Source organism: Ochlerotatus camptorhynchus, unplaced genomic scaffold (assembly GCF_037179485.1).
Source record: "Ochlerotatus camptorhynchus isolate MF236.1 unplaced genomic scaffold, CSIRO-AGI_Acam_v1.1 ptg000330l, whole genome shotgun sequence".
In the NCBI taxonomy this organism is placed as follows: Eukaryota; Metazoa; Arthropoda; class Insecta; order Diptera; family Culicidae; genus Ochlerotatus; species Ochlerotatus camptorhynchus.
The window spans coordinates 597,151-623,936 of record NW_027040818.1 but is presented as its reverse complement, the minus strand read 5'-3'; the positions used below and the strand labels follow the sequence as shown (position 1 = coordinate 623,936).

Here is a 26,786-nt window from a genome sequence, read left to right as displayed (position 1 = left end):
TCCCTGGTCGCCAATTGAAATTCCCGAAAAAAAAATACGAAAGGTTAGTAGGGTTAACCGATGTTAACTTTCACTCTCATCTACTTCTACTTCTATCTAGCTGCGCCTATTTACAAACCAAGCAACAAGATCACATTATTCTCCTCTGGAGACTGAACTCACAAGTAGGTATCTATCAGTCTGTTGATGCGGTTGTTCTCTGTCGGTCGGTGGGTGTGGCCGAACAGAACAGTAAGCTCAATTGTTCTTTGCCCGTTGCGGATGTTGCTGCCGAGGTTGCCTAGCAGCTGGAGCGAAGCAGTTCTCACAAGCTCTCAATTCACTTCAATACACAGGCACGGCGACATTGATGACATTAATTGGCTAGATATATTTTTTTTTTTTTCGAATTGCACCAGTTGGGCAGGGCAGGGCAGGACTGCTGGGGATCAACAAGTCAAGTCATCGTGCACCAGACAGAAGACAGGGCGGCGGCGAGAGCTGCAATTACACAAGTAAATTGATCAATTCCTGCAAAGTGCCATTGCGGTCGTTGGGAACAATTAAACATCATATACGGTGGAGGAAGAGGTCAGGGTCGGTCAGGGCAAAATAGGAGGGAGGGTAATTAAATTGAATGATGGGAATCAAGATCTTGATGGGGAGACGTTTAGGAAAAATTTTGTTGGAGACAGGCGGGTCAACGTAAAAGTTCCATAAATGCTTTCCAGAAAAACCATATTTATTTAAAATCTTATACAGAAATAAATGTCATCACATTGCATCGAACAAAAACATAAATTAAATCGAATAAAGTCGTAAAGGTTGTCAAACTCAATCGGTTATTACAATACTAAAACTTCACTGAGAAACTAATTTTACGAACTAACAAGGTTTCCCATGAAGACCTAGAATACTCAATGAAGCTACTCAATGATGTCGAGTCAATGCTTGTCTACGTATATTTGAATCATTATTCGATCATAAACGTGCTACTCCAAGCAATAAAAAAAAATCCTTGCAAGCACAACCATTATTCTAAATTCTCATTTAGTTAGTTCTCTAAGTTAATCAAGCTGTTAAGAACACAATCAAAAAAAATAACTAGAAGTATTAAAAAAAATCATCTTCTCTTAAAGCTGGGTTTAGACAAGGCAAGTCAATTGATCAACTCAGTTGAATTCTTGATCAACTCACTTGAATTGAAAACAGTTGAACCAGACTCAACTCTTCAAGCCAATTGAATTCGACTGAGTTGATCAATAGCTTGCCTTGCCTAAACCCAGCTTAACTCTTTAACATTCTTGCATTGGCGATTCATTTTAGTAAACAAACTAACACTTCTTCCGACTGTGGCACCTATGTATTAGGCGTCTCGAGCTCGTGCGACCCAACTCATTCGGGGCGGTACACTGAACGAATTTGACATATTCCTGTTATGTGGAAGTCTAATAAATTTGCGCTATAAGATAATCCATTGAAAATGATATGATTGAAAATGTGTCAGGTAAATTCTATATGAATATCTGATACATTTACAATGCTGATAATTTGGTAACTTTTATATGATCGTCATATGATAAATGAAAATCGATTAAATTATAATAATTAACTGAAATGGATTTGAAACCCATAAGCATAAGCTATACTTTTCACCACAATATAATATATGTGTCATGAATCAATCGAAGTAAAGTTTATGTGAAAATAACATGAAATTTACTTCTTCTTTTGACACATATATTTAATCGATTTCTAAAAATAAATTCGAAAAATAAACATCAGGCAGTGGGAGCTTTCACAGTTGTGCCTTTTTTTTATTGTAGCTGATTTGGGATTCGATCAAGATCTGTTGAGGTGTGATGCTTTCGGTGTCTGTGCTCGATTCCACTGGGCCACGGCTGACTTCAAGATTGAGCTCGTTCAAATAGCATGAAGTAAGAACAGCTCTCCCGACATGGAATGTAGTGCAACTTTATGCTCGTTTTGCTAGAGTGAAGACAAATAGCACTGACAAATTTATGTTCCGTTTCGGTGGTGTGGTTTGTTCAAATCTTTCTTAATGCACCTGTGTGCAATAAATCAACGACTAAATTATATGATTTGATAGAACTGGCTCATGAAGTTCGAGTACTACTTAGGGCTGGAATCTGAATTAGCCGTGTAGAAGGCTTACAATTAGAATCATAGCAAAGTAAATATTACAGTAGAATCATTTTTTTTTTCAATCTCAATACATTCTTTTCTGGAACCAATTATCATATAAATGAGTGTACGTTAACATCGTTGAAAATTGTTTAAATAATTTATAAAGAACAATCATGTAAGATGTATTTTATTGGGAGCGATATTCATCCCAGAAAAACATGCAAAAACAAATGCTTGCTGTTGGATTTCTTAAAAGGCATTTTCTATATGACTATTTAATGATGGGGATAGATCTGTTTACAATCTTTAAACGTCAAAAATCAAAGCAAGCTATTACAATGAGATATACATGTTTTCCTATACTGCAAAGTTAAATGACAGTCCAATAGTTTCCACATGTCTATTTACACGCGACATATCAACAAACGTCAAAAATCAGTAAAAGCAACTCCAATAAAATATACATGATTAGCTTATAAGATATATATTTTAGTGAGCAATATTCATCATGAAAACAGGTATATTTTACTGAATTTTCTCATAGTGCAAACTTATATGATTTTCCATTAGTTTCTAGATGTCTGTTCCCACCCATGACATATCAACAGTTTTTCACCATGAAATATATCAGACAATATTCATATACTTCGTACCTTCGCTAACGACGTTCGAAGCAAAGTATTATCAAGTACTAAGTATGTGAAATTACGATAGAAATCATTCCATATCGCAGTCATAGTTTTTAAGTGATAATCCAATGGAATCTATCAATCATCACATAGAATGAATAAATATGCTGACATTGCTATGTTATAAGATGGATCCAATAAACGGTACATGTCGATTTGTTTCAGTGTAGAAGGAAACGAGCAAATTGTTGGCAAGCTGCTTCACGAAGTAAAGCCGAAGATGATACACGTGTGTTAGTGGGAATTTTTTTGTTATGTCTTTTCCCGATTCATATCAAGCTATGTCCTCATCCGTATATATTGCAACAAAGCAGGCAAGCAATATATCATTATCTTTCTACCATTCGGATCGAGCTTTGTTACAGAGCGAGTTTGTCATGGTAGTCGTAGCAACCGTTTTGTCTGTATCGTTGGTTGCTTTATGTGTTTGGATTCACTGATTGAGATCGATGCCTGTACCATTTTTGCATTCGTATAATTGTGTGGCAAGTACAATCATACCATAGAGGTAACTCTAAGACTAGAAGGTCCCGAAGAAATGTGCTCAACTTTTTGGCTCAGCTCTGGTACTCTCTTCGGTCCCTAGCGAATCGATTCACCCCTCGAAACATAGGAATATCCACTAACCCCTCATTTTGTCTGTCAAACTTTCATAGCGAATCAAAACAAACATTGTGAAGTACTAGAATTTCGACTAGAATGGGGTACGTTAATCGTTTGCTTGGGACCAATAGGCTAGTCAAGTAGTGAGCCAATTTAAAATTTTTAGTTTTGTATTGATTGTTGATCATACTCTCTATGAACAGAGAAATTGAAAAAAATTCCAACCCGAAAAATTCCTTGACCGGTACCGGGACAATTGAACCCAGCCACCTCCAGCATGGTCTTGCTTTGGAGTTCCGCCCTTACCAACTGAACTAAGGGAGGCCTAGCGAAGTCAGCCATACTTTTTATAAGTTTCTGTTATCTGAATTGAATGAAATATTTACCTGAATTTGAATGAGGGAATCTCCAGGTCCAGCAATGAATTAGCTGATATTCCTTGATTTTCCAGGTTTTACCAAGTAGTCAACACCCTGCTATAAAAAATGCTATGCTTATTTTCAGAAAACTGTTACTCAAAAACTGCTTGTCCAATCGGCATCCGGCAATGACTGGAAAAATTTGAAGACAAAGTATGCACTGTAAAAAAATGTGCAAACTTTTTTTTTAATTTAAAATAAAATTTAAAAATAATTTTTTCTCAAAAAATTATTCTTTTAACTTTTAATGATTTTTTTTTTATATTTCGGAAAAAAATATTGTCGCAACTGAAGAATTACGAAATACATTCAAACCCGTTAAAAATAATAGCATTAAAAAATAATCATTCAAACCGCGACACCTCGAAAACAGTGTGACTTAGCAATATTTTACATAAGTGCTTTTTTATTGTAAATTTTGTGTACTTTCATTTCACAAAGTCGAGAAAAAATTGGACTGGATTTTGGATATTTTTTTAAACACACTAGTTTTTTTTTAAAAAGCTAATTTTTTTTCTTTATTACCGTGATTTTAGCCGTAGGCTAGTTCATCACGTTATACAGCAGATGATCAGATCCTGCCTAAAAAATAGGTTTCAATTTGACATGAACGTGACGTATAACCGGCTCTGATTACCCAACGAATGAGACAGACAACATTTTAAAAACATAATGTAAGGTGAGGATTAGATCGGGGCTGTGGTGAGGACTGGGTGCGCGAACAAGGTAGAACTCCACCGTAGGAGACAGTACCCGGTCCGGCGGAGAAACCCCGAAGGCAGAAAAAATATAAACGTGAGGAGCACACGATCAATGCAGCCACCGACGGAGGGTTAGATTTGGGCTTCTTTCAGAAAGGCGATCAGCGCAGCCAACGTCGAGGGGTCGTAACCGAGCAGATTACTGACCTTGCGGAAAAGTGTCCCACCGAAATTACAGGAAATCCTCGCATGGCCGGTCCGGAGTCTTGAGATGATCCGCTGGTCCTTGTGCTTATGGCTGTCCGGCCAGGAGCGTATGGTTCCCTTGATCTTCCGCAGGAAAGTGGTCTGCGACTGGAACCATTCCTACTGCCAGGCTTCCATAATGGTATTCACAATCCAACGCCTGACGTCGAGGAGGGGTACGTTCCTGGTGTAGCGGGGACGGGATGCACCAGATCCCGCCAGTATGTCCGCTGCCTCGTTTCCGGGAACACCGCAGTGTCCGGGGATCCACGTAAAGACGGTTGAAGGTGGGGCGTACCGTGTAATGGCTTGTATCCAGGGGTGGCTCGGGGCTTCGGCTTCCAGCGCTTGGATGACGCTGTGTGAGTCAGTTAATACGAGGATCGGTTGATCTGCCGGAGTGATGGCTGCGTCTAGAATAGCTGCGGCTTCAACGGAAAATACGGAACACTACCCCGGTAGACTTTGACTCGTTGCAGTGTTCGGTCCTGCCACTCCGAGTCCAACTCCAGCCCGCGACCGCGATCCGTCCGTAAAACGATGAACGTGCCCCGGATAAACCGACCCGTGTAGCTCTGCAACAGAACGTCTCAAAGTTACAGAGTTATCTCCGGCTTGGAATCCACTCTTAATCCGCTTATCTATTCTGACGACGTTTGATCGCCAACTCTTCTCTCCATGCCAGTGGACCCTGGCCACCGGGGGAAGGTCACGGTTGGCTGCAGTGCGGAGGGCTCTGTTCCCCCCGTTGAGGAGAAAGACCCTTTCATTCAAGGATGTCTTAGCAGCGTGGGCAGCGGCTTTCGTAGCAATGGCTGCAGCAGATCGATAACGGAAAGGGAGGATTCCGATTTCCACACATGCGGCGTCTGCAGGCGTGGAAGGGAGAAGGCCGGATACGATGCGTACGTATGTATTGTATACCGGAGCTAAGGTGTGGTTAAGCTTCTCGGTGGCTAAGCAGGTTATTTCGAGGCCGTAGAAAAGTTGACTGTCGATAACAGCCCGAGCGACACGAAGGCGGATCTCACGGTTGTTGGAGCGATGCGGGTGGGAGATTTTCCTGACTATGTTGATGCGGCTACGACAGTTTCTTTCACCATCCTGAAGTGCTGGTTGAAGCTTAGGGTGCGATCCAGTACTACCCCCAGAACACGCACTGTTTTCTTGAGCGGAATCGGGTGATCTTGGATGGTGATCGGTGGTCCTCGAATCAGATGGCCCGAGTGACATATATGGCACCGTACACTCTTCGGAGCGGAGAACTGGAAACTAAACGAAAGCGCCCACCTGCTGACGGCGGAGACTGCTGCTTGAGCTATGTTCCTGGTCCGCTTAGTCGTTCGTTCAGTTACGATGAGTATGTCGTCGGCAAAAACGATTACGTGTACGTTCTTGGGCAATCGGCTGAAAACCCCGTTCATTGCCACCAGGCGTTACCGCTATGACGGACCCCTGGGGCACTCCAGTTTCTTCGGGGAACGGATCCGGGCGAGTGTTCCCGACACGACCTGGAAGGTACGATCAAGGAGGAAATTCCGTACAAAATGTGTGATGTGACCTTCCAGGCCCCAGACGATGAGCTGCCTGATGACACCAGGTGTCCATGTCTTGTTGAACGCCTTTGAAATATCAAGGGAGACTAACTCCGCATGGTGACCGTTGTCCTGGGCTTCCTTAAGTACATTCCCGAGGGCTGCAAAGTAAGTGGAGGAGCCGTGTCCTTGCCGGAACGCATGCTGCCGTTCGTCAAGGAGGCCGTTTGACTCCTAAAAGCTAAAAAAAAATGCCTATCTTAACCTATAGTGCAAATTATGGCATTGGTTATCCCCTAAAAAATATAAAAAAAAATAATTTAAAAAAAAAATAATTGTCAAGACTTTTATTAAATTTCCAAATGTTTTTAGAGTGCATATTTTTCCTTCAAATAGTCCCACTTATAACCTATAACATTTTCGAAAACACCAAACCAATTGGACAAACTATTTTCTATAATGATTCTATAATCATTTACGATTAGTCTTTTTCTATAGGCTCTTTCAAAAATAAGGCTGGATTCAAAATGGCGATCTGAAGATGCCAAATGTCATTTTTGGTCACAGTGCTATTCGACATAATAAAACCACATGCCGATTTCATAAAAATGCTCAACTTTGACATGATGTAACTTTGTTGTCTTATGATCAATTGAGCTGAAACCTTATTCACAGAACTACAAATATATTAGATTTTACGATTACAAAATACAAAATTTATGGAAGCACCTTCCGGAAAGTGAGATACTAGGTAAAATTGTTCTAAATAATAGCAGTTTTAATCATTTACAAGTGAGCTCAATTTTACATTTATCAAAATTCAAACAATCCCAAATGTAGGGTTACGGAATGTAATGTCAGCCTAGCCCCTCACTTCGGCCTATGAAGCAAATATCTAATTTATTCAGCAATAATACAGAATAGTAATGAAAAACTAATACCAAATCTGCTGTGAAATTGTAATCCGTAAATGAATTGTCTAGTTTTGGGACAAATTTAGTACATTTATTGCGCTTTTTTAAAGAAAAAATTGAGTGTGATTTTTATATTTTTCAATTTCTAGGCGACACGATCTTGCCGTATTATTGCACTAACGAAAATCTACACTACGATGGTCATGAAAAAAACTGATAATTTCATGAATTGAACGAACTTACCTTTTTGTTTTATGGTAGCCTAATAAATCAATATCACGGGTTTTACTTGTGTCGTAGATTCAGGAGATTTAACGCAATTTGCGCTTTAAAACTATGGGCCGAACTTTAGGGACGTCTTTTTGAGACTAGTTCATGGCCTACGGAATTTATATGATAACTTTATATTGGTATTGGTGAAACCATTTGCGTAGACGACGAGTCTGCAATTCTTTACTCCTGTAGGGAAATCCTATAATCAAATGTCAGTTTCGAGAAACATAGTGGTTGGTTTCTTTACCTTTTCACTCCACTGAAAAGCTTATATAACTCTTTACTCCTATGGGGAAATCCGGTAAGGAAACGTCACTGTATGTGTGAAACATGGCGATTTTTTCTTATTCGGTCGCTCTACCGAAAAATCCCGTGGCCAAGTGTAAATCTTTGCGTGAAAATTCCATGTCCGTAAGTGAACTAGTTTTCTAAAAGGCTGTATAACCGTACACAAAAAACCAAAACTACCCAACAGTTGAGTTATTTTATAATAGTATTTAGAAATGCCACTAATGTTAAGAATTACAAAAACAGCCAGCAAGTAAATAGCTCTGTCATTTAAAGCTAACACGAATGTTTACATTCGTCATGTTTGCATGCATGCAGCTGATCTAATCTTCCGTCCGGAGCTGGCGACACAATATACAACATGACCAACTAATGTAAACATTCATTGCAGTGGTTTACCGGTAGGTTCTGAAGGACAGAGTGATTAATAGACTGATGCAAAATTTGAAATTTTCGCTCCACAGTGCTCAAACGGTTCCAAATTTGGCCCTGATTAGCCTCCCAAAATTTGAACACATTTAGTGAGAAACTGACTTGGCACAAACCATTTGAAATTATGGGAATTACTATGGAGAAACCATAATTTCGGTTCATATCTATCTCAAAATTCACCACTTTACTCTACTTTAGAAAATAGTAACTGAACTTGTTGAAAATTTTCTCAGCTACAACTTTGTTGAAGACCACTTTTCGATCAAATGTAAGGAACAAAAGTTATTAACGATTCAACTCACTGATGTCTTATGATTATGCTCAATCATCTGTTCAGCAGGCAACATTGGTGTTTATGGCGCGTAGAATAGAGGACAAAAATCGTGGCTACTATGTCACACTGCAGAATACAGTGTTGCCACAGAACAGTTGCTTGATCATGCCATAAGAATATCAATCTCTTAAGCAATTAATAACTATTTAATTTGTAATTTGACTGAAAAACAATTTTCTACAAAGTTGTAGCTGATAAAAATTCCCATAAGAATGGCAATAGAATTTGTTAACAGTACAATATGTAAAAAGGCTAAAAGACAATGAACAAAAAGTTTTGTTTTCCCATAGTAATTTCCATATAAACTTCAAATGGTTTGTGCCAAGTCAGTTTCTTATCAAATGAGTTTAAACTTTTGGAGGCTAATCAGGACCTGATTTGAAACCGTTTTAAAACCGTGGAGCGAAAATTTCAAATTTTGCATCAGTCTAGTGATTAACCTTCTGTTAAAACATACTAATTCATTTCCCTCTTAAGATTGAAAATGAAATTAATTGAAAGGAAAGATATTTTCAACAAAATTTTATAAGAATTAGAATTAATCAGTATGTTTTAGAAACATTATTTAACTTCATAAGGTACACGGCCGCCGAATTTGACTTATATTTGATTTCCGTTCACTCAAAGACTGAGTAAAATTTTCCTCGGTTTTCCAGGAAAAACTGATATTCGAGGAAAATCGAGAGAGGTTTCACTCAGTGTATTAGTATACTCTAAGACTGAGTAAAATTTTCGTCTATTTTCTTCATATTCGAGCAGAATTATGAGGAAAAGCGAGGAACATATTACTCAGTCATAAGTGACCTACATTTTTGCGATTATGAGTGAAAAACCACTCAATTTTGAGTCGACCTCATCGGCCGTACATCAAAATTCCGAAAAATAGCATTACAAGCTTATTGCTTATAGCATATTAGATTTTCGCCTACTCTCAACTTAGTGTTCGTTGAAGTACTTTCACATTTTAATTGAGAGCTTTCTATGCCTGAACCATCCTATGCCCAAGAAAGTAGAGAAATTTTCCAACCCGAAAAATTAATAGACCGGACGGGAATCGAACTCAGTCGCCTCCAGCATAGACTTGCTTTATAGCTGCGCCTTTTGTAACTTTTTAATTTTTTTTAATAGCATTGTATCATCTTCAGTTATTTAGGTATAGTTTAAATTCTGAGTAATTAGTGAAAGTAATAAAACACCCTTACATTATGAGATTCTATTGAATAATATCGGCCTAGATTTGATGAAAAAAATTTTTTTTTAATTAAAGCATTTTCATTTGAAATGCAAATTTTCTTGAAAATTAACCTTTGCGTCTCTGACGTATTTTGCTGTCCTAAATGTTGTAGTTAATTTGGCTCTATTTTTCTCAATTTTTTTTCCAATTCAAACCAAACACCCTGCACATAATCGAGAAATTACCAAAGATTCATAAGTCACACTTGTTGGTCACGTCTTTTTTTTTTTTTTCCTTTGGTTTGTTTTCCGTCGATTTTGTTTTCCGTGCTGAGCACCAATGCTACCGACGCCAGGAAGGCAGCTCCCACACCTGGACCCTACCTATCGACTCATCAACTCATGAACCGGGGACCAACGGCTTTACTTCCCTTCCGAAGGAAGGCGTGATCAGAGATGTTATGCCTCAGAACATCCCGGCGGCGCCGACTGGGATTGAACCCAGGCCTGCTGGGGTGAGAGGTAATCACGCTTACCACTACACTACCGGCGCCGCTTTGTTGGTCACGTCGCGGTTGTGTATTTACACGAATATTCCTTGGGTTCTGTCCAATGGTGAGACATTTTCATATTTTTTTTTTTATTTCTAACGCGAACCTAGCACTTTTTGGTGTCAAATCATATTCGAATCGTATATATGTGACTTTGTGGATCATGTACGACTTATTACTATGTACCTATACCGGAAATTATAGGTTTTCCAAATCGTCCAGGACATCAGTTGATTTGTTCTACTAGATCAACCAAGACTGCAATGTCTATAGTATCGAAATATCGATTTGGAAATCCTAGAACATTTGGCATACACGAAAGTAGGTTGGCATGATCCACATAGACACTGCAAATTTGTTTGGGCATATTTCGATACTACAGATATTGGATTAGTCTTGGGTGATCTAGTAGAAAAATAATCTGATCTCCAGAATGATTTCAGAACCTATAACATCTTGTATACGTAGCAATAGGTCGGCTACAATCCACATAGACATTTTTAATCTGTTTGGACATATTTCGATACTACAGACATTATTGGAGTCTTGGTTGATGTAGTAGAACAAATCAACTGAACGATTCGTTTATGATTTGACAACGAAAATTGCTGTGTTCATATTGGAAAAAAAGAGAATGTCTCACATTGGACAGACCTCAGGGAAATATAATCCGGAACGGAAATGTTACATTGAATTCCACAATTTTTGTGACAGCACATCAGTCCCTTCACGATTTTCGCGACATCATTTAATGTTTTCGCGATTTTCGCGACTGAAACTTCAAATCCGCGACAAATCCGCGAAAATTGCGAAATCCGCGCCTGTTGTAACAGCCATGGATTAGGGGTTTTCCGCATTTTCCCGGATTTTTTCCCGGCAAAACGGAATTCCCGATTTATCCCGGAATTTACAGTTTTCCCGGTTGGATGGACACCCTGCTGACAGGGATACACTTAAATCTTATGCTGATTATTTTCGGTAATTCTCTGAATTCTGTGCAGAACACATAAGGAATTCCGTCCAGTATTCTACTGAAATTCACTTCACAATTATTTTCGTGTTCTTAATAACTCTTCGGAGAATATTCTTCAATTTCTCTCCATAATTATCGTTAAAATTTCTTTGTAATATCCTTCAGAAATCTCTCAGGTATTCCTTTAAAACTAAGAAAGTATTCATCTCAAATATCACTTGAGTAAATGAAGTAATTCATCTCAAATATCACATGAGAGAATCTTTAAGAATTTTCTTGGAATTATCTTGAAACTCTTGTCGTATGATTAATTCAATTTGTATTCACCTCCGAATTCCCTTAGAATGCTGAAATTCCTGCATATTTGCTTTAGAATTCTACTCATAATTCTCATAATAGTCCTTACATGTCTGGAACGCATAAAGCAACCAACGATAAAGACAAACGCTTGCTACTACTACCACGATAAACTCTTTCTGTAGGCGAACCAGCCTTTAGGCTGAAAACCTCTTAAATAAACAAAAAAAAAACTCTTTCTGTATTATAGCTTGATCGGAGTTTTATAAGGATAATGATATATTGTTTTCCTGCTTTGTTGCAATATACAGACTGATTCGGAATAACTGTCTCTTTTAAAAATTGCCATAACGACTGAACGTTTGCATGATTGTTTTATATCAGTATATTCCAGATAGATTACATACATAACCTTCAACATAGAACACTTTAATTGAAATCTCTCTCCCGTTACCTTAATTACCAGCCACATTTATCACGAAAATTAACCATAGCTGATATTGAAGGGATTTTCCACGCATGATTCCTTCTTACCTCTGTAATGATGCGAAAAATAAATGTTACATTCTTTCGAAGAGATTGCAGTTTCTAAAAAATAACACACGAATTTATACAGATTTATGACATGCTGCATTTTCACGTCACGTGAATCAACCTGTACATGGTTTAGGACATAGCTTGATCGAAATCGAGAAAATACATAACAAAAACTACCCATTAACATACATGTGTTAAGGTGTTACTTCGTGCAGCAGCTTGCCAACAACAATGATCTTTTCCTTTTACCATGCGGAGCGAGTTATATTCCGAAGGCAGTTTGTCATGAAAAAAGGAAAGAAGATTATATCTAGATAGAGCTGGAATTGTGGAGTAACAGCTTTTGTAAACAATGATTTCTAGAAAGCCAAGGCTCGCCCACTCAAATCATCGACACCATCGGGTAGATGAAGACTTCCCCTTCCCGTTGGTAATGTTGGTTTGCGTGGGCGTGCCTTGAGTTTCGAGAAATCATCGAGAGAAGTCATTGTTTACAAAAGCTGTTACGCCCTAATTCCAGCTCTATCAAGATATCATTATTGCATTCCATTTCTGACATAGCGTTATCATTCGACTCGTTGATTGCTTGTCATTTTGTCATTTTGAGATATTTTTGATTCCTTGCTAATTTGGCATTCTGATCAAAATTCTCTAGAGCAATTCCAGGCCAAGTTTACTTCTCATAATTCCATGAAACTTCGCATAATTGTTCGCTAGGGGTAATGAACCAAGTTTGGCTGGGATTTGACCATTTTGACTAACGCCAAATTTTTCAAATTAGTTGGTTTTCTACGGCAGCACCGTTCAAACACTAAAATGCTCCATATACCTTTAAAACTAGCTAGATCAATCGAACCTTATATCCGGGAGCGTAGTCCGGTTTGTTTATCTGTATTTTTTTACTTGGAGCAGCGTAGCAGCGAACAAGAGATAAAAATTAAAAACAGTAATGATCCGATTTTGTCAGACCCCTTTTTGAAAATATTTTCTTATGTTCAACGAAACCCATGCGCTTTCTCAGTGGTGTTATTGCACCAAAGTATACCTTAAACATCCATCTTGAAGATAAACAAAAAAAAAACGACCTATGTGGAATTATTGAAAAATAAAAGTCTGACAAAACTGTAATAAAAAGCGCCTAATAGAAGGCTTTACGCGAGGCTTCCAAATGAAGGTTCCAAGAGAAGGTTGACTGATTTTCCGATGCTTCACTCCAACTTCTGTTCTGTGCTGACTGCTAGATTGGCTAATTAACAAAACCAGTACTCTTGTGAAACTTTGGATGAATTTACCTAATTTCCTGTTAACGATATCTCGTGTGCCGTACCAATTAGAGTGATTACCAGCGTTGTTATAATTCCATTCCCACAAAGGCAACAGATTATTATCTATTCAAAGGGTGTTCAACCTTCTTCCGCTTGTTGCTCGTCGAGTAAACAAATAATATCCATTTCAAATTTGTTCACTAATGACAATTCCGCGTTGTTTGGTTTCTGATGTGTTTGGGATTTTTTTTGTGTAACTCCAAATTAAAGTTAAACAATTTACGCCTAGTGAAAGAGTTCTGTAAAAAATGACACAAATTGAGGTGATGTTATCATCGTCGGTGCAACCTATATGTTATTAAGTTGAACCGTTTGGCTGTTTTTCGCTTCTAGTTTGCTTTCCTGTGCTACCACCTACTCTTTCGTTATAATTGCTTTATTGTTTTGCTCTTATTTATATACTTGCCACTTGTGCCGCTTGCATCGAGCGGTATATTCTAGTCAGGTGCAAAATTAGTAGAATTTCTTTTCTTCTTTATGTGAACAGATGGTTGGCGTTGAGTGGTCGTTGTTGGATGCTTGCACTCTGCTGACCGCGCTGAGCTTTATGATTCTGTTTCCTCTGAAGAATGTGAGGTAAATGAGTCTAAAATTACCTGATGTTTAAGTTTGCGTTAAGTTGTAGCATGTTCTGATACATTCGACTCAATTGAGGAATTGTGTTTTTTATGTGTTTGTGCGAGTGTGTACGATTCACTGGATGAATTCTATCCTGATCGAACAGTTGGCTTCGGATATATGATCAACATAATGAAATTGTGCTGCTCTTCCATGGAAAATGATTGTAAGAGAGGCAGCACGCCATCAGTGGTGGGATTAATTAAACTTCAAATAATGAATATTTCTCGCTTCTTTTTTTCAAACGGACGTATCAGCGTTTGTAAACGATGCATTTGGCCGTCGATTTGACGTAACTGGTAGCTCACCCACGCATACTAACACCACTATTAGGTACACGCAAACCAAAAATCTATTACAATGAATGTTAGTTCCGTTTCCTATCATCCTCTGTTCATGAACATCGCAACGAATGTTAGAAATTGACCATGCGGGCGATGTAATGGTTTTTTGTCTTTTTTATTTCGTGTTCTATCTACGCTTTCGACTATACCAGTAAGCTTGTAGAACGACGCACATTGTAGAACATTGTAGAACGACGCACACAGTTGCCTCGAGAAAATGAGCGCTTCGTGTTTGCTTTTAGGATATCCATATTCAGAAGCATGGAGAGAGCAGTGGAGAAAGCACAGGTCTGATAATCGCAACGTTCGTGCTTCGAGTCAAGTCGGCATTCTGTTTCCTATTTTTTTCGACATAACTAATTTACCTCACTAATACACTCTACATTTTTCGGTCTCCAATTTTCTTGCATTGGACCGCAGAAGGGTATATCGCATCCTCGGTTCATGCGGTCTCCACTAACATCCTCTGATAATAAATCCCACATAATTGTAAGCGAATCTTACATCCCCCGGTTGGGTGTAGGTGAAATTTTCCTGCTGATACGTTCTATTGAAAACGAATTCGAGATTTCTTTCACATTTCCTCGTTCACTGTTCTACCAAGTCGCATAGGAGAATTGAGCGAAAACCCAAAATTTGATAACTTCAAAACATAACTCAAAAACGAAAATAAAAACAAACCATTGAAACCATAAAAAAACCAATACAATCAATATTTTTCAAAACAAAGTCCCAAACTTTTAAAAGCAGTATATTTCTCTAATTACCTTTCATTTGATATTTTAATCTTTAAAATCGGCTCAGTGGTTCAAAAGTTATGAATCTAAAAAAAAATATAGGTCTAATATTTTACGAAAAGGAACAAAACTACCAATTTTTAGGGAATTCTGAGAACCACTACATACAGTCATACCTCGATATAAAGCAACCTCGATATAACGTAACTCGATATAACGTAACTCGATATAACGTAACTTCCACCTCGATATAACGTTACTGTTTTTTAAGTCTAAAAATTGAAAAATATCAACTCAGAATCGATTATTAACGTTACAAATCCATTTTAAATTATTTTATAATAGTATTATTAAATTTTTCATGTAACGCTGGGTTGAAAAAAACTTTTTTTTATGGCAGCACAATTAATCATCAATATAAAAAGCGAAATGAGCAATGAAAAATCTCAAATTGGCCACTAAATACTACAGGGGTGCACCAATAAACAAAAAACAAGTTGCAATAGAAATGAAGAAAAAGGCAATAAACAAATAAAAAGCTTCTTTTAATAATTTGAATGTGAGCGGTAAAAATGGCAAAAAGGGCAATAGTAAATAAAATACGCTCAATTATTTAAGGATGAATCTCCACTAAATTAGGAAATTTGAGCACTAAATAACTCACTTTCGTCACCTGCAGTTGAAGATATTTTCCTATAAAAGTGGCAAAATGAGCAATGTCATATTGAATAACCGCAATAAATAAATCTAAAATGTCCCACACAAAGCGCACAGTTATCACTGTTTTAATCCAATTATGCTGTAAAATCGTGATTATTTCCCCAAGAAAAAAAATTAAAATATCTTTTAAAAACTGAAAAAGTTCCAGGAACCAGGAGATAAATGTATGCTTGAACTTGAGGATGATCCATCGTAAAATATGAATCGTTCTTAAAGAAAAGAAAATAATTCATGCAGGAAAGTAAAAATGAGCAATTAAAAACGAACACTGCGCAATATAAAATAAAACAAAATTCCAATGATATTCAGGAAATATTCCTTTAAATTGAAAGTTTATGAGCCAATAACCCAGATCAATTTCCATATGGTATTTTCAAGACAGCGATAAGTAGTGATACTGTGTCTTGGCTAACAAAGTCGATGTCGATAAAGAAGATTAACGAATGTGGGTCTCATTGAAAAAGGTACCATTAAACAAAATCAAAAGAGCACTAAAAACAGCTGTTTGAGCAATATATACGTCACAAAAGAGCACTAGAAAATGCCATTTGAGCAATATAAAGGTAAAAAAAGACACAAAAAGCACAATGAATGTCCCAGGGAAAATTTCAAAAACGCTCAACAAAAAATAAGAAATGAGCAAGAAACGTATAAAATTAGCACTCTGAGAAATAAGTTGAGCATTTTATAGGCCATGAAGGTCACTAAGAACGAAAACAATATGTTTTGAAAACCTGCAAATCTTCATCGAACCATAGACAAACAGACATAACACTACCTTTCCCTTTCTATACTCAAATTTTAAAGCGTTTCGTTTCAATACTCCTCCCATAGGGCCTTTTCCATGACAAGTTGCGAAAAAATGCCACACGGCAGCAATGCCAAATTTTTTTTGCATGTTGCATCAGTACCTAAGAGTCCAAGCTGTAACTCATAGGTATATCACCTGTTCGTAAGCAATGACGTCACTTCAAACAGCTGTTTCAGGTAAATAGATGAATATTGCGAATAAATACAAACACTACCAAACATTTCCAAATGTCACTAACACCGCGAAACCTATTGGGCTGGAGCTTATGTAAAAGTCATTGCCTACGAACGAGTGATATACCTATGAGGTACAGCTTGGACTCTTAGGTACTGATGCAACATGCAAAAAGTATACTAAAATAAGAAGTTGTTGAAGACCCTCGCAGTAAAAATCAAGAACATATTTTTTTCCTACAAAATCAAATATCTCTGAGTGTTTCATATTTTTTCTTAAAACTACATTAAAACATCTTTCATTTGAAGGGTCAATCGTAAAAATCGGTCAAGAGGTTCAAAAGTTATAAATTTTTGAAAAAAGACATTTTTGAAAAAAAAAATGATTTTTTGGACCACCCTAACACGGAAATGGTCACCCTAATGGCGCAATAAAAAAATACGAGTCTAATATTTTTTGATAAGGAAGAACTATACCAATTTTCATGAAATTCTGAGACCCACTATAACTTTTTTCTATGGAATTGCTGTATAGATAGATTGCGCAGTGTTCGTTTTTAATTGCTCATTTTTACTTTCCTGCATGAATTATTTTCTTTTCTTTAAGAACGATTCATATTTTACGATGGATCATCCTCAAGTTCAAGCATACATTTATCTCCTGGTTCCTGGAACTTTTTCAGTTTTTAAAAGATATTTTAATTTTTTTCTTGGGGAAATAATCACGATTTTGCAGCATAATTGGATTTAAACAGAGATAACTGTGCGCTTTGTGTGGGACATTTTAGATTTATTTATTGCGGTTATTCAATATGACATTGCTCATTTTGCCACTTTTATGGGAAAATATGTTCAACTGCAGGTGACGAAAGTGAGTTATTTAATGCTCAAATTTCCTAATTTAGTGGAGATTCATCCTTATATAATTGAGCGTATTTTATTTACTATTGCCCTTTTTGCCATTTTTACCGCTCACATTCAAATTATTACAAGAAGCTTTTTATTTGTTTATTGCCTTTTTCTTCATTTCTATTGCAACTTGTTTTTTGTTTAATGGTGCACCCCTGTAGTATTTAGTGGCCAATTTGAGATTTTTTATTGCTTGTGCTTTGTTAATTAGGGTACGTATATATTTTAGTCTTTTTTTTATTGCTTTATTATAGAGACTTTCAGCCTGTAACTGGTTCGTCTCTTTGAAGAATTGGGGCTCCTGAGGGGGTCCCGGAGAGAGAAAGTAAATAAATTACATAGTATTTGTTACAGAGTTTAAGTATCTCAGAGTTCTGTGTCGATTGTTTTAACAGTAAGGAAGGTGAACGAAGTTGTGGTTGATTTCCGAGAGGAAGAGAGAGTCAATGTCCGTAGCCTGCGGGGTTGTCATCGTTGTTCTTCCGTTTGACATGTCATTTAGAGAGCTGGTGTTGTCCAAGTGCCGTCGTTTGTCCTTTGTCGTGTCATTGTTCGTTCGGGGTTCTACGTATATTGATAATAGCCTGTGTCTTTAAGGAAGTTGAGAAGTGATCTTTCCCTGTCTGGGTCATTGAATAATGCGTCTCTTATGCTGAGACCGATACCGCATTGGTGTCGGAGGTTTTGATGTGCAGGGCAATTTATTACGAGATGCTCAACTGACATTTTGGTTGAGCACCCCATACATTGTTTGTGGAATCCATCACGGGATCCGAGATCGTGTGAGAATCTGGTGTAGCCGCAGTGTAATCTGGACAGTACTCTCTGGTTCTTCCAGTTTTTGGTGTCGGACCAGCATTTCGTATCTCCTTTTATTTGGTGCAAGAAAGGGTCTCGGGTATTAGTCCATTCCTTGTCCCATGCCGAATCGTTTTGATCCTGATTTTTATATCCGCTGCAGGGACTTCCGGTTCCACTGAAGTTTTCGATCTGCCGATCGCTGCCAGCTTGTCCACAGCCTCGTTTCCACTGATATTGCAGTGGCTGGGAACCCAGACATATACGGTGTTACTGTTCGAAGCCATTCTGATTGCTTGCACCAATGGGTGTCGGATCTTCGGACTCTCAAGGGCCTTCAGCACACTGGCCGAATCGGTAATGATGGCCTTCCAGGAAAAACTGGACTCCGTAACGGCTGAGAAGATGGCAGCTGCCTCAGCCGAGAAGGTCGATGTAGGCTTAGAAAAGCCTCTGCTGGTATCTAGGTTGGGGTCGAATACGCCATAGCCGACCTCTTGAATAAACATCATTTTTATCCTAGAGAGAGAAGCCAGCTCAATAACGAATGGTTTGTTTTCTTTGTCTTCTTTTTTTTTCTCCCCTACCCAATCGTGTTGTTGGTTTGCGAAGGCAAGCCTGGGCCCGCACGAAAAACGTTGTTTTCAAAAGGATGATAGCCCCATTTCTAATGTTCGGCCTAGTTTGCAGTGACAGTTCATGACTGGACCTCGATGACGTTTGCGTGATCGATAGCAAAGCTGTCTCCTCTCTCTCTCAGATTTTTATTATTTCAGGCATGGGAGGCATGTAACGAAAAGTTTATAAATGGAGAAATAAACCAATACATACTGGGAAATATTTCATTCGACGGAGAAAACATCCAGCAATTTTGAGGTAGGACTACGTCTTTGATCTCTATTGTGAAAACCCAAAATGGAACATGTAACAAAATTATGAAAGATTTTGAACAGTTATAACTCTGTCCATATCGGATGGATTTTAATTCTAAACAAGCAAATCGATTGGAAAGTCATCTACAAATCTGTTAAAATGAACACTTTATCAATTGTCAATAGGCCACTATTGAAAATTACACGAATGTGCAACTGTTGCTATCATAATTTAAATTATCACCGATTGCCTGCGAAAAGCGCTTTTCCTAACACAGATTTAAAAATTGATTTCACTCCGGTCTTGCCAAACGGTGTTTATTCAATCACTGCGTGTGGTGAGTGGTGGTGTTCGGTCGTCATCAGCAGCAGCAGCAGTAGTGCTTTCGGCGCTTGGCGTTCTCCAGTACATAATGAAAGTCTGCCGGCATGCAGCTAGCTGCATGCTCTCGATTCAGCCTTCGATTCTACGAAGAGAGAGGACGAAGCCGCACCGCTACTGATCGGATTCAGTTGCGCGTCGTGCGCCACAGTGGGCCATCTATTCCAAGTGCATCGCCCTCGTTCCAAACAACATACAGCTCGCCAGCTTTATCTGTATTGAACACCCTAATAGTAGCTCAGCATTACTCAACCATTACGACAAAACGTTCCTTTTCAGGACCACCATATATTTGTTAAATAGTTTTTTTCTGGACATTTCTCAAAGTCATTAATCGGACATCAGTTGCCATAAGCTTCAATATTACATACCATGTATTTTTAAGACAACCCACAATTACAAAAACCAATGTTGGTCGCGGCATGAAAGTGATTTGATTTTGATCCAGAGATAATGGATTTTAATTCGTAAACGCCAATTGATTGGAAATTTTTCTACAAATGAGAATAAGACTATCAATTTACAAAAGGTCACTATTGAAAATTGCACGAATGTGCAACTGTTGCGATGGCGATCAAAAATCACCGATTGCCTCCAAAAAGCGCATTCCTTAACACGGATTTAAAAATCGAATTCCCTTCTGTCTCGTTGAACGGTGTTTACTCAATCACCGTGCGTGGTGAATGGTGGTGTCCAATCGTCATTATCAGCAGCAGTGCTTTCGGCGCGTGGCGTTTTCCACTACATAATGAAAGGCTGCCCGCAAGCAGCTAGCTATCAAGGCTGCCCACAAGAGCCCTGGATTCACCGAAGAAAGAGGAAGAAGCCGCACCGCTACTGATCGGATTCAGTTGCGCGTCGTGAGCTGCTGTGGGCCATCTATACCAAGTGCGTCAACCTCGTTCCAAACAACATACAGCTTGTCAGCTTCATCAGTGTTGAACACCCTAATAGTAGCTCAGCATTACTCAATCATCACGACAAAACGGTCCTTTTTGTTAAAAATCTCCTTCTGCAGTTAACAAATAACATTTTTCATATAAGACCACGTAGTCCTACGTCACCATTGCATACAACCCCATAGGGCTGTCCTTTGTAGTTTTTTGATGTATGTATAGTACAAATAGTGAAAATAGAACAATTGAACAATTAAGAAATTTAACAAATAAAATATGAATATGTCGCGTACTAATCAGAATCGCGAACGGATGGGATGAATCTATATTCTCTTGCACGGACATCATAAACTAACAGTTCTTCTTTGTGTGGCACGTTTCATTAGGTTCCTAGATTCGCCTCAATGCATTACCAATGCATCAATTTGTATATTGTGTGGCAAGCACAATGATACTCTATGCCCAGGGAAGTCGAGAAAATTTTCAACCCGAAAGATTCCCTCGACCGGACCGGGAATCGAACCCACCGCCTCCGGCTTGGTAATACCGTGCCTTTACTGACTAGGCTATGAGACCCCGCTGGAAAACTCATCGGTAGTATTAAAACAATGCAGTGGTTGTACTAAAAAGCTGATTTACTTTTTTTTCCTTCATTTGTTTTCCGTCGATCTTGTTTTCCGTACTGAATACCAGTGCTACCGACGCCAGGGAGCCAGCTCCCTCACCTGAACTCTACTCTATTGACCATCAACTCATGGACCGGGGACCAACGGCTTTACTTCCCGGCACCATTTGAAATATTTAAAGAGTTTAAGGATAAGATTTTAAACAACGAAAAGCTTTAAGCACAAAAACAAGTGTACCGACCAATCGCGGTCCTACATCAACCTTCCGTTCGTGCCCCTAGGCACAGACTCTAGTACTTTTTTTTTCATTTTCATAACTTTCATGTAAGCTTTGTGAACTTATCTAATAAAATTGGGGGAAATTATATAAGAAAGGCCTTGTAAGCCTGTTAGATGACTAGAAAAGAAATTGGGTCATCTTTGGGTTACGATAAACAATTTTCGATTTAAAAAAAATATTTTTTTTTGCTTCGATATAACGTAACTCGATATAACGTAACGTTGCTTTATATCGAGGTACGACTGTATATCGTTTTGCGAAGGAATGACTGAATTTATTAACCGCAGGAAGCAATGTTTGAAGAGAAAGTGCCGATTTTTCGAAAATCTCCGTACCGCGTATCCACCACTGGCGGGGCGACATCTGTCGGATTTTATTCATTCATTCCTTTATTTAACGTCGGTCTCTGTTCCGCAATCTAGTGCCAATCACCGACGGACATCGATTGCCATCCATTGCCGACAATCGAATGTGCAGGAAGGCAGCTTCCACACCTGCGTAGGATATCGCACCCATTCAACACACATGGGCCGGGACCAACGGCTTTACTTCCCTTCCGAAGGAAGACGTGACCAGAGTTTTTTATGCCTCAGAAAAATCCCACCGACCTCGGCTGGGATTGAACCCAGACCCATTGGGGTGTTAGAAAGCAGTCACGCTTACCACTACACCACCGGCGCCGACTCTCTGTCTGTCGGATTTGAGGGTGTAAAGTATTACCCAATTATTTAAGTACAAGATTTTCTACCGATTTTCTGATTTTCATACCGATAAATACCGATATGCGATCATTTTATTCGTACCAATCGCATCAATCGTAAGCGCTTTTTTCGCAAAGCGTAGACCGCCTACGTAAATCAACAGCATCATCGGGTAGAGGAATCTTTCCTTACAAATGCTGATAGGCCCTTTTTTACCCAAATGGCCAAAATCAGTTTAGATTTTTGTCCCGCATTCCAATACATTCAACGCACTATGTGACGTTGAAATCGCCGCTCAAACGTTTTCAGAAGGCTTCGTCACCTGTGTAATCGGTTCCCATTTTGAACCGGTTACTAACCGCGATATGATAAGAGCAATAAAGATAATCAACGTTGCGTGAGCCCACCAAAACCAGTGGTCATATTCAAACAACAGTGGACGAATGAAAACTCGCTTAACCCTGTACTTGATCGAAGTGCACGAGTCAACAAAGCGTATCAATGTTGTGTTTGTTTGTGATTTTTTTTAATCTTGTATGTTGATACCGGGTTTGATTGGTTTTATACTTGCTTCAAATATTTGTGCAGTCCATTATTTTGGTGTTCTTTACATTGTGGTAAATTTTCAGTGATAATGGCGCTGCAATATAATAGTAGTGATCGAATTAGCTTTACATAGCCGAGGAACACGAAAGGGAAGTAAAGCCGTTGGTCCCGGCCCATGTGTGTTGAATGGGTGCGATATCCTACGCAGGTGTGCACATTCGATTGCGGTCAATGGATGTCAATCGATATCCGTCGGTGATTGGCGCTAGATTGCGGAACATAGACCAACGTTAAATAAAGGTATGAAGAAGAAGAAAAAGAAGGTTTGTTACATTGAAATCAACAATGAAGCTGGGTTCGACTCCGACTGCAAATCCTTCTGCTAAAAATTCGTCCGACTTCGACTCCACAACCCTGCAAATAAACCCTCTGCATTAAAGGTTCAATTTACTTTGATGCGTTTTCGAATAATACAAATGCATTTTTTTTCGACGCATCATTTCATAAAATAGCAAAAATAATAGAATGATGCGAGCTTTCTGCAATTTGAAATGATGCGTCGAAAAAAAATGCATTTGAATTTTTCGAAAATGCATCAAAGTAAATTAAACCTTAACCCGTAATTTCGAAAAGACTTTGAAACATTACCACATATTGCCTCAGGAACTGTTATTGACCCATAAGGACTGTTAACGATTTAGGAATTGACACGAGATCGTGGTCTCATTCCATAAGACCTTCGAAATTGACGTGAACGTTTATTAGAGTTAACCCATAAGGCCTCAGGAATTAACTGATGTTGACCTTTACTGCATATAATCGCATATCAGTCCCACATGGCAAAAGAAGGCATTGACAAAACGGCAGTCGAAGTAAGGAACGGCGATTTCCATGTGAATATTTGACAAATCATAGTAAATTTATATATATTTATTTTTTCAAGTTAAAATCAGTTGCATTGAAGGAAGCGGAAAATGTGGCAACTCAAACAGTATAAATGTAACTCAGGATGGGACTGATATGCGATTACTTTACTTGAGAGGATGAGCATGAGCATGAATGACCACCCGAGGATGCAACTCTGTTATTATTGCCAGATCAGCTATAATTACACAGCGAACCAATAGACGTTGTTTGAGATTAGCAATCATCCCCAATGTGTAAATATTGGTCAACTTAAACCAGCGCCGGCACGTCCGAATGCTGGTCAAGAACGGAATGGGTAGAATTGTGTTGACGTTATTTCTCACTTTATTCAAAAGCCGGGAACACTTCTGCACTGACAACACTGAACTCAATAGCGCGAAGGAGCTTGGGGTTGAACCCACGATTTTCTACTCAGAAAGCAAAATCGATCGCCACTAGGCCACCGAGCTCCTTATATCACAAAACAAGTACGACCAAGTTTCCGTTCAACTTGTTGTAACTACATTCCGGTCCAGGCGGTGACCTCACCGACGACGATAACAACTACTCATGACAAGTATTTGTTATAGATTTCCGATCAATACGTCTTTCCCGAAACTCGATTATTATTTCTTTTACGTACTCTTTTCTGCAACCGAATTTCAATACACTTTATTTCATATTAAGAAAAAAAAACGATTTACACTATAATTCTATAATGTGAAGGAGCTTGAGATTGAACCCATGATTTTCTACTTAATAAGAAAAATCAGTCACCACAAGGCCACCGAGCTCCTTATATCACAAAACAAGTTTGATCGTACTTCCCGTTCAACTTGCTGTTATTAGATGTTGATTCTGATGGCGACAAGACTCGGCTTTGTCAACCGAGGATGATCTTGAAACAAGGAAAAAATGAGTTAGTAAGTCTTCATCTATGTGATTTCTAATCTTCTATTCGTTGTTCCCTAGTTTGAAGTGGTTAAGACTAGGGTTCTGATGCATGGTCATTATCGGTGTCATTTGCGCCTTTAGAGGGTGTTTCAACACTCCGAAGGGTATAAATAGCGGGTCCTTTCAATTAGAGTCGGATCCTTCCGATAAATGTAAGAATGGCAACTGTAAACACATAGAATACTTCATCACTTCTTAATGGTGATGGAGTAATACGACATGCACTAAACTAAGGACACGGGATATACTACAATAGATCAAATTACTGGTCGCAGTGGTGTTAGGTCCCGAGCAGAGGAAAAAAAACTTGCTGTGCATTACTTCCTACATCTCTAACAGTATGCCGGATCGTGCTCAGACGGATGTCATTTATACTGACTTGCAGCCTTCGATAAATTGAATCACCGCGTACCTATCCCAAACTTGACAGGCTTGGTATCCACGGCTGCATTTTGCTATGGTTTCAGTCGTACCTCACGAATCGCTATCTTACTGTTGTCATTGGTGATCACCAGTCCCGTATGTTCGCTGCCACGTCCGGCATACCCCAGGGTAGTCACCTGGGACCGCTGATTTTCCTGATTTACTTCAACGACGTGAATCTAGTAATTGAGGGACCACGATTAACTTACACAGATGACCTTAAACTCTTCCTTCGAATTCACTCAATTGAAGACTGTTGCTTTCTTTAACGTCAGTTGAATGCATTTGGTGATTGGTGTATTCTGAATCATATGGAGGTTAACCCGTCAAAATGCTCGGTTATCTCTTTTTCGCGCAAGAAAGAGACTATTATGTTCAAGTATGTTTTGTTATGCACTGAAATTGAGCGCGTTAGCCAAATTAAGGACCTAGGTGTGTTTCTGGATACACAACTCTCTTTCAAGCAGCACATCTCGTATGCTGTCGACAAAGCTTCCAGAATTCTAAGGTTTATCTTTAGGATTGTCAAAGACTTCACGGATATCTACTGTCTTAAATCGTTGTACTGCTCCTTGTCTCGCTCCATATTAGGATACTGCTCGGTTGTCTGAACTCCTCACTACAACAACGGTGTCTAAAGAGTTGAGTCTGTTCAGCGACGGTTCCTGAGATATGCGCTACGTAAACTACCGTGGACGGATCCGTTTCGATTGCCTAGCTACGAAAGTCGTTTGCAATTGATCCTTCTGGAGCCCCTGTCGGTCCGAAGAGATACAGCAAGGGCATTGCTAATTGCAGATATTTTGCAAGGTCACACCGATTGCCCTGTTCTCCTCGAGCAAATTGACATCAATGTTCAACCCAGAGCCCTACGGAATAATTCAATGCTGCGCCTGCCCATACAGCGAACTATTTATAGCATGTTCAGCGCAATCGGTGGTTTACAGAGACTCTTCAATAGGGTCTCTGCACTATTTGACTTTGACCTGACTCGCCAGCTCTTCGCCGTGGTTTTGTTCGTTTTTTACTAGATCAGTTTAGTTTCCTATATTCCTTTTTTTACGAGATGACTATTGATGAATTTAAGTTATGGTCGACCAGCAGATGGAAGCGATGTGAAACATGATAATGACGTGTTGCTACCTGTCAAATCGTATGGAATATTTTTTAGTACATCATCAGTTTTGTAATTACAAATCTGAAAACAAGGTGTCGCATGGCCAGTTTTATCTTTGCTTAAATTCATCAATAATTATTGACTCATAGATGTTTATTTTTAGTACTTTTCATGTTTAGTTTAGGTTGCATCATTGGGGCCAATAACGCTTGTTGATGTTCAGTCATAAATAAATAAATAAATAAATAAATAAATAAATGTGTTCCTTTGATTACACAAAAAAATAGAAGGGTCTGTGCCTAGGGGGCACGAACGGAAGCTAACGTAGGACCGCTAGTGGACGGAACAAATTTGTTGATAATTTAGTTCTTAACCCTTTCCGTTTTTGAATTTGTGGCCCTGAAAAGGACTGGTTGTTTTTCAAATGGTGGCCAAACTAGTGCAAGTCGATGCCGACCGAGTCATGCTGCCTATTGCAGAAAGCCTTTCCTCCGGTCGATATGGGGTGTTTTCGTCGTTGTCGTCGTCGTCGTCTTTGGATTGGTGCGATGCCAGC

At 38.8% G+C, this 26,786-nt stretch overlaps 1 protein-coding gene across 1 annotated transcript in view; it reads right to left on the bottom strand.

Moving 5' to 3' along the window:
• The window catches only part of fdl (fused lobes), a 166,565-nt gene that overhangs the window by 123,076 nt on the left and 16,703 nt on the right, over nucleotides 1–26,786 (bottom strand). Inside the window, exon 2 of the mRNA XM_065230444.1 lies at nucleotides 163–480. The gene's annotated coding sequence lies outside the window, so the exon portion shown is untranslated. The remainder of the gene's footprint in view (nucleotides 1–162; nucleotides 481–26,786) is intronic.